Source organism: Cololabis saira, chromosome 16 (genome assembly GCF_033807715.1).
Source record: "Cololabis saira isolate AMF1-May2022 chromosome 16, fColSai1.1, whole genome shotgun sequence".
NCBI lineage: Eukaryota > Metazoa > Chordata > Actinopteri > Beloniformes > Belonidae > Cololabis > Cololabis saira.
In genome coordinates, this window is record NC_084602.1 from 25,041,407 (window position 1) to 25,053,415 (window position 12,009).

Genomic DNA, 12,009 nt, shown 5'->3' on the forward strand with positions numbered 1-12,009 from the left:
TGGACAGCAAGGTAGACAGAAACTCCACCAGCAGCATTCTATAGTGCTCCTTCACAGCTTTATGACAATACATAAATATGCAAACACTCAGCCCGGGTTCCTTTGTTGTTACAGTTCGACACTGAGGAGGTTCAGATGTGGCATACAGCCTTTAAAAAGTTGGGGTTGGGGAGCGCGCCGGAGAAGTGCTGCCGCCTGCAGAGGAATGTAAAAAATTCTAATGAGGTGGCTGCCAGGCTGCTGAACCGCTGCAGTCGGGAGCCGAGGTTTAGTAGCTGAAGTTTGCTCCAGGCTGCACTTTCCCTTTCCCTTGTCCTCTCTGCCTGCCTTCAACCCCGAGACTCCATTAGAGACTAGTGAGCTGGTTCTACTTAGACAGACAGGAACATGCTGAGACGAAAGGCGAAGTCCAACGCACCAAATTATACCAAAAAGAGTATCGCAACACAACTGAATTTAGGTCAAGAAAACAATCTTTCAAGCCACAACACTGTTTGGTTAATCAGCTTGTCGGGATGCCTTTTGTGGAAACCCTGTCGAACTAAGAAGGCTTATTTCTTCAATGTTTGATGTGCCAGTTATAGTCCCTGTCCCAAGCGTACTCGCGGCTAAACAAAGAAATACAGAAATACAAAGCTTCTTCTACTATTAAACCTGGTGTCCACGTGAGACCGAGACGGTGGAAACAAGCTGAGACAATTTTAGGATTGTTTTTGACTCTGCAGACTATTTTAATATTTCATATTTTCACCCAGGCACATGTTTTCCAAAAATACAGCTTTTAGTTTTTTGTTTTTTTTAAGTGTTTGTGTATGAACACAGTAATGTTTGTGTGGTCCTGGTCCGCATGTTCAGAAATTAAATTACTTTTTAAAGTGGAAGTGCATTTATTTGGAAGCATCTTTTGCACACTCATTTTTCATTTACGAACAAATAATTGATAAAATATAAAAATGAAATGCAAGCACTCTAGTTGTCAGATAAACACCACAGTGCTTTCCCATTTTATACTGCTTGTGTGTGTGAATACACAGTTACAGGTTCAGGTTTGGTGTGATTACGCATTCACCTGTTAGAAGTAGGTCAGACGATCATGCAGGTTAATCATTAGTGAGGTCAGTGGTCAGAAAACACCAGTGGGTTTTTGGGTGTTTCAGAGTTACAGCTCTGTGCATGAATGGTGACAAGATGTCAGCCGGTGATGACAAAGCCCAAAGGTCACCCTATAAACAGTGAACGAAATGGAAATCACCTGCAGGTTCAATGTGACACAACCAAATCCCAATGCCTTTGTCATTTCAGCTACAGCTACTAAAAATAAATGAAGAAAGACTGCAAATGTCTTCCAAGGGCATTTAAAGTGAATTATAATACCGACCAAAGGAGTTTCTGTCATCTTAAAAAAGTATGACTTTCTATTTCCTTTGAAGGAATATAGGTTAACATTCGAGAGGCGTCATCCAGCTCCTGCAGTCTCCTCTCCATCCCATCAGCAAAAACACTCAAGACACACTCAGAACTCTCTGGAAAGTTATGAGGGAAGAGGAAAAATTATTGAACGAGCAAGACACCAAACAAAAGTACATTTTGGATGGTGTTATAAAAGTGGCTTAATCCTAAAAGGGGAAACTCTGGTTTAAAAAAATAACTAAAGTTCTTTCGTACTGATGAAAATGAAATGGTTTTACTTTTTTGTTTGTTTTCATTTCTGTAGGCAGACAAGAATACCGTTCGTCAAGAAAACCCAGGTACTTGTGCGTGTCTACACCTAGTTGTATAGTAAAGGGGCTACAGCTCTAAATGTACTGAAAATACACATTTACATTAAATTAGCATTTAAATTATCACCATGAAAGTTACTGTTGCAATTGCTGCAGTTTCATATTTATTTTTAATAATACCATGCTGTTGAAACAGAATTAGTGCCAATACTGGGACTTCCGCCATGCTTACTTTACATCATGCTTATTTACTGCACATCAGAATAGAGAGGCTTAAATGTGTAACACTGATTTCAAAAGAGGCACATGTTATGGAGGACAGGTATGGATGGGGTTCGCTCCACCCCCCTAAAAGCAGCTGCTATAAACAGAGCTATAGGGACATGATTGTCAAGGGTTCTTTTGTACTATATCTCTGGTAATTTGACCCGAAACAAGTATCTTACATTTCATGAAGACCTCAGGAAACTTTTTGAGGAAAAAAAAAAGAGAGCAGAATAAGTCTCCTTTATATAGAAGCATGCACATCCTGACTGTCCGCTGTGCTACTGTTCATAGGTGCGTCATTCATGTTTTTCATGTGTTAAATGTTGTTCTGTGTATTTTAAAGAAGGACTGCATTTGTTAGTAGCTAGGCAGAAAATAATATTATTATCACCAAGTTACTTATAAGCGGTTTCATAACGCAGCCACAGAGTAGCGCTAAAGCAGTAATAACACACTAATAACAGTCTGTAGCAAATTCAAGTTACTTTATTTAAACTAATGACTTTCTTAAATTACTTTTTGTACAAGATATAATAGTATAATAATACTAGTAGCCTATAGATAAGGGGAAAAAAGTTTTGTTTAGTAGAAAAAAAAACATGTTTCGCCTGATTGATGTGATGTTCTGGCCCACCATTCAGTTGCTCCGAAAAAATTTGGCCCGAGGCCAAACTTACTTGCCGACCCCTGGCGTAGAGTATTGTTGCTGACCATGTCCATCCCTTTATGACCACAGTGTACATCTTCTGATGGCTACTTCCAGCAGATCATAAAACACAAATCATCAGACTGGTTTCCTGAACATGACAGTGAGTTCACTACTCAAATGGCCTCCACAGTCACCAGATCTCATTCCATTACAGCACCTTTGGGATGTGTTGGAACGGGAGATTCACATCATGGATGTGCAGCCGACAAATCTGCAGCAACTGCGTGACGCTATCATGTCAATATGGACCAAACTCTCTGAGGAATGTTTCCAGTACCTTGTTGAATCTAAGCCACGAAGGATTAAGGCAGTTCTGAAGGCAAAAGGGGGTCCAACCCGGTACTAGCAAGATGTACGGTAGCTAATAAAAGTGGCCAGTGAGTGTGTGTATATATATATACACACATACAGACACACAGACAGACACACACACACAGCAGTCGGTGTCCTTGGCTTCAAGTGGTTTTAATGCTTTGTGTAAATCAGACTCGCTGACATGTAAACATAGCTTAAAAATAAATAGGATACCAAAGACAGGAACTTAAAAAAAACAGCCTGAATTTTTACTTGACAATTTTATCTCATTTTGTTCCACAGAGCAAAACATACCGACAAGCATTTCTGCTCAGCATACCGTTTTCACCCACCTACTGCAGATCTCTTCCAACTGATTTATGTGGGAAAAATTTCCCTGTGGTGCACTGAGAGAAAGCTTTGGTTTTTAAATCTAACCCCTGGCTCTGCCAGAGCTCTTCCTTTACCTCCCCTTTTTACTGACAGTCATAAAAACACACTACACTGGGACTTCCACTCCTGCAGCAATGAATTCGAAAGAAGAAAGAGTCAATTATATACCTTTTTGTTTTTTTGTCCTGAGCAGTGAGGGTACCGACCCATTACCCGACAGAAATCCCCCTCCAAGCATGTGGCTGGAACCAGATTTGAAGTGGAAACGCTGGTATGAAGCAGTTTCCATCAGTTGAGGATTAAAACAGAAGGATTGGAGAGTATGTGCAGTATAATTAACAGTGTTGATGTAAAGAGGAGGGTTGGCTGAATAGTTTGTGTGCTAGCTGTCTGTAATTCAGCCTTTCCACGTGCCAGAAAGCGGGGGATGGGACTCCGCCAGGGGGCCTGACAGACACTTCCAGGCCTGCTATTGCTTCATTCTCAGATCACAGGCACTCGAGAGCAAAACAAATTAAGCCCACAGTGCCACTCGCACGACTTATGTTTCCAGCATGCAGAGATTGATTTTGACTGCTCCAGTGGATCAATGTCACGTCATCATCAGTAACAGCAACAACAGAGCCGTGCAGATAAATGAAAGTTTGTCCAGGGATAAACAGAGTGGGACGTGGAACGGAAAATCAATTTGTTAATTGTCCTCGGTGTCCTGGTGGTGTTGGACATTAGACGTTTCCGTGTGTCACATGCACCTCTGGATGCTCCAGGCTGGGGACGTCCTGCGGTTACACAAGCTGAATGCCAGAGTATTGTTGTGTGCCTGTGTGTCCATCAGCGGGTGCCGGTCACTTGCCCGGAGTGACTCTCATCTGTGCAGAGCTGTTTTTACTCCTGTGGTCCACAGAGTGAAACATAAAACCGATGCAGTTGATGACAATCCTGGAAATCTCTGCGCTTTAAGACCACATTTAAAAAAAAATACAAATCAAATGACTCTACTTTTCTCTCTGAAAACAAACTAATCAATTAACGGGTGACTGAAGCTGGAAATGCTGTCGCTTGGTCAGGTCCTGTGCTGTTCACATGTCTATATGCAGTTCAAACTTCTGTTTATGTACACAGAAACACTATAATCTAAGATTTATGTAGATTTTTCGTAGAAGAAACAGATAATTCAGACCTGATTTAAGGGAGACAGGAAATTATACTGAAAGTAAACCACGGAAACTAATGTATTTTACTTCAAAACACCAGATATAGCGCTCTGATGCTTGTTTTTTTGTACATATCAAAGTAAAAATTATTCAAACATCCACACAACAAGGTTGTTTTAAAGGTCAGCAACAAAGAGAAGCAATCAGTGACACGCTGTCGACTGTATAAAGAGACGTGAAGAAACCCTGGGTACCATCACCCAGACATTTCTGAAGAATCACTTTGAAGACGGTTGCTGATGCCATGCTGGCATGAGCTGGAGCCGCCCAAACTAGCTTAATTTAAAAATGGACAGAATGAAAAAGGTCAGACTGAACATGCCCATCATGCTAAATAGCTCAGCTCATGTCCATCTATAATGTTAAACATTATTGCCTTACATTTATTCTAATTAAGTCTGTCCCCGTCTGGGCTGCCAGAGGCAAAATAAGGTCTGGAACTCCACGAAAGCTCCACAAGAGCTTGGCCATCCATCGCTTGATTGGCCTCAGTCCAGTTCGGTGACTCAGGAAGGGAAGCCAACAGCAGCAGCACCAGCTGGACTGACACCAGAACCCAGACGGTTCCAGGTTGGTCTGGTAAGGTGTTGGGGTGAAGGTGGCTCCCCCAGATTAGGCCGCCAAAGCTATGACGAGCTTAGCGCAGGGCTGCCGACTAAGCCACCGGCTACAGTCCAGCCAGTTATTGACAGTTGCTCCTGAAAGGATGGTTTACCTCCACTTTGGGTTTAAGTCAGAGCAATTTTTCTCTCCACTGAATACTTATCAGAACTAGGGCTGTTCGATTAATCGATTTTAAATCGTAATCGCGATTACGTAATTAGAACGATGTTACAACGTGAAAATCGTAAAATCGATTTTTCACTTTTTTTTTTTTTTTTACCTTGTCTGCACACATATTACTGATTGATACCATATTAATGATTGATGGAAATACCTCTCAATACCTGTGACAAGTGCCCCATCGGAGAGGCTCTTTAGTGTAGGAGGGGGCGTTGTAACATGCCACCGGGCAGACCGGCTCGTGTTCCTTGCAAAAAACTTGCAAATGTGAATAGCAAATGTAATGACTGACATTACACACCTCTACCTCCTTCATGGGTTGCATTATTATTTAGCATGCAAAGACCCAGTTTAGTTTAATTAGAAAATGTCTTGTTTTGTTTAATTGGAAATATAACTTACTGTATGTTTGCAAGTGCTGATTTGCTGATTTTTTTTTCAGAGATAAAACTTTATATTTTATTATATTTTTTAAAACTTTTTTTCAACTTCTTTTACAGAGTTTTGCACTTTATTCATTCATTTTTGGTTTAATAAGAGCAAAGTTTGCACTTAAAGCCCAATGGGGCAAATGTTCAATAAAAAAACAGCATATTTGAAATCATTTCTTTGCCTTTTGTCAATTCACAAAATAATCGTAATCGTAATCGAAAATCGGATTTTGAGAGAAAAAAAATCGAGATTTTATTTTTGGGCAAAATCAAACAGCCCTAATCAGAACAGCTCGGAAGGGTTGCTTCCAACAAAAGTTTTTAACTTTTCGCACATAGTGTCAACCAATCAGTTTGCAGCTACATAGCAAGTGCTGACCAACCGAATCAGCAGGTGGCTCCTTTTGTTTCAAGCAGGAAGTATAATTAAAGGAACGTTAGAAAAGCCCACCATCGGTTAGTCCTGCAGATATGCTATTTCTGTTGGGATGAGGGTTGTATGCCGCTTTAACTTGGGATGTCTGTTGCTATCTCTATGGCAATTCACTATTACCTGACTGATGTGCCTGTGCCTTTTTTTTTTTTTTGAGTTAATTAATACAATTATTATTATATTATTATTATAATTCATTACAATTTTTATATATATATATATATATATATATATATATATATATATATATATATATATATTATATATATATATATATATATATATTTTTTTTTTTTTTTTTTGTGCAATTGTCCATTTATGTCTTTAGTTTTATTTATTTTATTTATTTGTTGTTTTTTTTTATTGTGCTTCTAGTTTTATATAGGTTGTTCGGGTATGCTGCAATACGTAAGTGACCACTGTATTTTTCTGTTGTTTTTTTCTAAAAGAAAAATGTGTGCTTAATTTGCTAAATGTTTTGATATAATTATATACATCTGCAAAACCTAATAAAAAAAAGTTGGGAAAAAAAAAGAAAAGCCCACCATCGAGCTTTGCCATGGCGCTTCTGTGTGAGAATTGTTGTTTGCAATTAAACAAAATTGTAATAAATGGGTTAGACTCGATGGGAAAAAAACTAAATCTTGCTTTCTTGACTTTGTTGTTTGATTTACTGTTTACTCCCCGTCTCATAATGAATTAGAGAGCAAGAGAGCATCCGCGCAGTATGCAAACGTATGCGTGGGACGAGGTCAAGAGGAAACATTTATATCTGCTTGTACAACTGTGCACAAGAGGCAAGGTCAACTGACAGCCGCCTGACAGATTCTCACAGCAGATGTGTCAGTATGACAGATGCCTGCGATGTTTGGAAGTCATCCACCAGCTTGTCCTCTCTCATCCACCGCCTGATTACACAGGTAGCAAACAAGCCACATCACAGAGGGCTGCCTAGAAGGAGTCCAGATTAGACTACTGCAACAAAACTATAATACATTCTTACTAACCACAGACTCAGACGAAACAAGACTAAATAAAATCATGGGTACACTGACATGCAGAGATGTGGATCCTGAGTGCACCTTGAAACAGCTCTGCACACGAGAGGAAGACTTTGTCGTGCTCCTCCCTACAGTCCCCTGGCCTAAACATCATCAGTCAGCTCTGCATTCAGGACCGAACAAGATGCTGACAGAACTACAGGCTTTTGTCATGAAAAATAGATTAAAGTGCTCCAAACAAGCACTGACAGACCCTTATGTGATGCACTATGAAAAGTGTGACACATGCTGAAGTGTGTCCCCATTTTTGTTTCGAACTTTTTACATTTTATGATATTTTGAAACTCAAAATGATCAAAATAGGAAAACATTTTTTTCTCACCATTTTAATGAAAAAAAACGTTTCTCATCAGTAAACAATATGTTAACCAGACTTTTAAATGTCACTGCATGGATGCAACAATGACATCCAGGAAATATGCAGGAAACATTAACAACAACCAAGACAAAGAGCAAACCCACAATACAAACCTTTTCCTAACATGGGCCCAGATGACATAGACATCATTTAATCATACAAAGGATTAAACATTATGCACATGAAACACACAGAACAAAAGGGGAACAACCTCAACTTTGAGCTTATAAACCCACGTCCAGCAAAGCAAAACACAATTACAATACCAAGCGAATAAACAAACATCACAGACAGACAAGAATGCGTCGTGCCTGAGAAAACTGGAACTAGCAACCAGCTGCTACAAGTTACAAACAATAGCCTGCTATCACGTGAAAACGTACACTCCACAGATTCCAACAGGGTAAGTCTCAACACCAAAAAAAAATAAGTCACTTTGGCTACCTCCGTCTATTTGCCAATTTTTTGGATTATCCGGGGTCAGCTGTAGGCAGGTCCTGCCAAAATAGCGTCATCAGGAAGCCTGGAAAAAAGCTTCAAAGTGACTTCAGAAAACCTGGGAGTGACATAACCGGGCGTTTCTTTTTACACGGTGTTTGATATAAACTAAAACACGTTGTATGTGTGTGTTATATGTGCTAAAAAGTGCCAATAATCCATCTAAACATTCACCTTCAAAAACCTCTCCTAAAACTCTCAGTTACATCATAGGAAAAATCAATGTCAGCACATTAAATGGTAAGATGTTATATAATGGATTTCTAGAGGGTTTACGTTTTAAACACATGGATGACCAACAATAATAGGTCATATGCTTATTACTCAACACTGTATTCTATACTCTATCCTGGCATTATAATTTGTATACATAATCTTACACTTCTGTTGTAATATAACAGCTATTCCCCTTTATTTTTTATCCAAATCTATTCAAATATTTTAATTTAATTTATTTTATTTAATTTAATTTAATTTAATTTAATAGGGACAATGCAGGTTTACATGTGATCACATTCACTCATTACAAACAAGCCAATGTGACTGATGTTCTGCATACAGAGATTATAGCTATTAATAATAATAATAATTCATTTTATTTAACGGCGCCTTTCATGTCACCCAAGGTCACCTTACAGAATAAAAACAAACAATACAATACAGGAAATATAATAGTAATACAGTAGAAATTATAATACATACACACATACACAATACATACAAATAGACAATCAAGGAGCAACAGTACAGATAACAGTATGGTGGGAGGTAGTGTGTGGTGACCGGTCAAAGTGAATGGGCAAGTTTAAACAGGTGAGTCTTGAGTTGTGTTTTGAATGTGGTGATGGAGTCTATTTGTCTTATGTATGGGGGGAGGGAGTTCCAGAGTCTGGGTGCCGTAAACTATTGCTAGTTTCCATCTCCTGTCCCTAGTTAGGCTTTCAGTAAAAGAAAACGAAAGAAAGGAGAAAAAGAATACAAAAATACATTCAATTTTCAACATGCAAAGCTATATCCTATTTACAATTCTCAGCTTGCAAGAGAGCACCCTATTAGCGGATACAGGTGATTAAAAATGCGTACATTTCTGATTTTGCTTCAACCAGTCTTTGACATTTTTAGTAAAAACCTTAAAATCTTGAGTTGTTTTTATCTCAGTTGGCAGTGTGTTCCACATTTGAGAGCCCTTTATAGAGAACGCTGACTGCCCAAAGGAGGTCTTACGGCGTTCAACCTTACAGTTACCACTTGTTGTTCCCCTGGTGATCCTACCACTATTCTGCCTGCTAACTAACTTACATAAAACATCTGGTGCTAGGTTCTGTAGACACTTAAAAACCAGTTTGAGTGTAGAAAACTTTAAGAAATTATCAAAACTAAGCATGTTGTACTGTTTCAATATGTGACAGTGATGCCATCTCATCTGTTTTTTATCCATTATTTTTAAGGCTTGATTATATAGAGATGAGATAGGCTTAATCACAGTTACACAAGTTTGGCTCCACACTGTAACACAATATGACATATGGGAGAAAATCATTCCATGCATATAAAGCTGTGCTGCTTTATATGAGATCTGATGTCTGATCAATTTAAAACAGTTTAGATGACTTTTTATTGTTTTTGATATTTTTTTTACATGTTTACTAAATGTGAGTTTTGAATCCAGTACCACACCCAAGAATTTAAATTCATTTACCTTCTCAATTTCTTCTCCCTGCATTGTCACTCTGAGATTTTCTGATTGTGATGTTTTTTTAATAGAAAAACACATAGAAACTGTCTTTTTCATATTCAGAGTAAGCCTGTTTTGGTGAAGCCAGTGACAGACCCTGTTCATATATGAGGATAGTATCTCAGATGCCTCAGTTGGTGTCTTAGCAGATGCATATATGACTGTGTCGTCCGCGTAAAGCTGACAACCAGCCCCCTCACAGCTTTCAGGCAAGTCATTAATGTAAAGACTGAAGAGCAACGGCCCGAGGATTGAACCCTGTGGAATGCCCATGTTATTTGGTTGAAGGGCAGATTTTTCCAAGTTGATTTTCACACATTGCTCTCTTGATTGTAAATATGAAGCAAACCAGTTAGAAGCTTGTTTGGAGAAATTAAATTTAGACAACTTATATAGAACTTATATACCTTGCAGTTGCAGAAACATTATACTCGTTTTAAATTAGGCATGTCATCTTGAAGCAGGGACCTCAAAAACAGGCCTCAGTAGGAGGGTTAGGAGCTCGTGGAGCTGCATCTCAAATGAATGAAGTCCTCCGAAAATGACACGTAGATTTGTCTTGACAGGTTTGCGGGAAAGTGACGTTATGGAAGAGCAGCAGTTTGGGTGGTTTGATCAAACAGTTTGGCAAAGGCTGAGACCCTACTAAGCAAACAGGGGAAAACTGAGCCCTGCCGCAGATGCAGCACTGACCACACACCATCAAAAAATCATCCACACAACAAAATCTGCCAAACCTGCGCCGCACATCCTTGGAAGTTCATTTTCATCCATCAAACTGATTTTCTGACTAATCAGCAGCTGCTTGGCATACATCTCTGCAGCTATGAAAGAGAGGCACATGAACTCATTAAATTGTACTGATGGATGTTTCAACTGTATGGATTTCCCCAAAGATTTAACATGTGACAGAGGTGCGTCAGAGCACTGCGAGGAAACGGCACAATCCTCGCAGTCCCAAGGAAAACAAGGCCAGTCCTCCTGGAATGCTAGAGTCAAAGTGAAAGGTTGATTAATGCCCTCTTGCAGTGGCCATACACCACCTCTGCTGCCGCCGCTCTTTAACTGTGTGCCTAGCGCAAAAGATGCTCTCACACCTTTGAGTTGGCAGGGAACAGGTATAGAGGAGAGCCAGGTCAGCACTTTAACAGGCTAGCACCTGGGAGAGGGGAACATCATATGTTGGAAAAACCTGAGGGGGTTCGATGATTTCCAAACCAAGGAATTAGGAAACCCTTTCACTATGTGAGAGAAAGTTCGAATGACACCATTATCCAGCTTGGAAATGTTGATGATGGTGCAAAATCCAACGACATGGCAAAGATGCACACATAAACCATTTCCAGTTATTGATTTTGGCACGTGTCCCGTACATTACTGAGCGTACTTGCTGTCCAATTATAAACAGTCGAGCTGTTGAATTAATCAATTCATACAGAGGAGTTTGAGCTGCAATAAATCAGCGAGTGTTGCATAACTGCGGCGCCCAGCTAAATCACCGCCTGTAAACCTGCACAGCATGCTGCTGCTGCACTCCAGGCAGGTCTGCGTGCTCCTGAGTCGCTACCATGCACTTATTTCACTTAAAGCAGCAGATTTAATGTCCTCCATTATTTTGTTTCTAGATTGCTTTAACAATGCCAAACTAATGTAACACAGAACAAGTGGAGTCACAGGAAACAAAAGAGGGATCTGAGACACTTCCTCTCGTTACTCTTGTCCATTTCAACACCTGATTCTGACTTCCTAGGTCTGTTGACAATGAGGCAAAAGGTTGAACATCCAGCAAGGCGAGCTGCAAATGTGTGCAAGTGCAGACTTTCTGTTTGGCCACCGGTGACTCTCTCCTAATCAGCATTCAAGTCAAGTGCAAGTACAATGTAAACAGGAGCATGGCAACGCCACCAGCTCACCTCCTCCCAGCGGCACCAGCTGGTTCTGTGCGGCTTAAAGAAAGGGTTTGCATGACGCAAATCATTCACCTTCTAAAACTATTGTGCAACTTCGTATTTCCAAGCAAGCTTTCGGTTTCAGCTGGGCTTGTTGTGCTGCAAAGCTGCGCCGTGTATCCAAGAATACATCAATGAAATACACAGGAAGCAGGCAGCGAGA

General features: G+C 39.8%; 1 protein-coding gene across 2 annotated transcripts in view; it reads right to left on the reverse strand.

The window, feature by feature from the left end:
* Positions 1–12,009, reverse strand: part of LOC133461866 (signal-induced proliferation-associated 1-like protein 1) — a 61,000-nt gene that overhangs the window by 42,634 nt on the left and 6,357 nt on the right. The window lies entirely within an intron of this gene.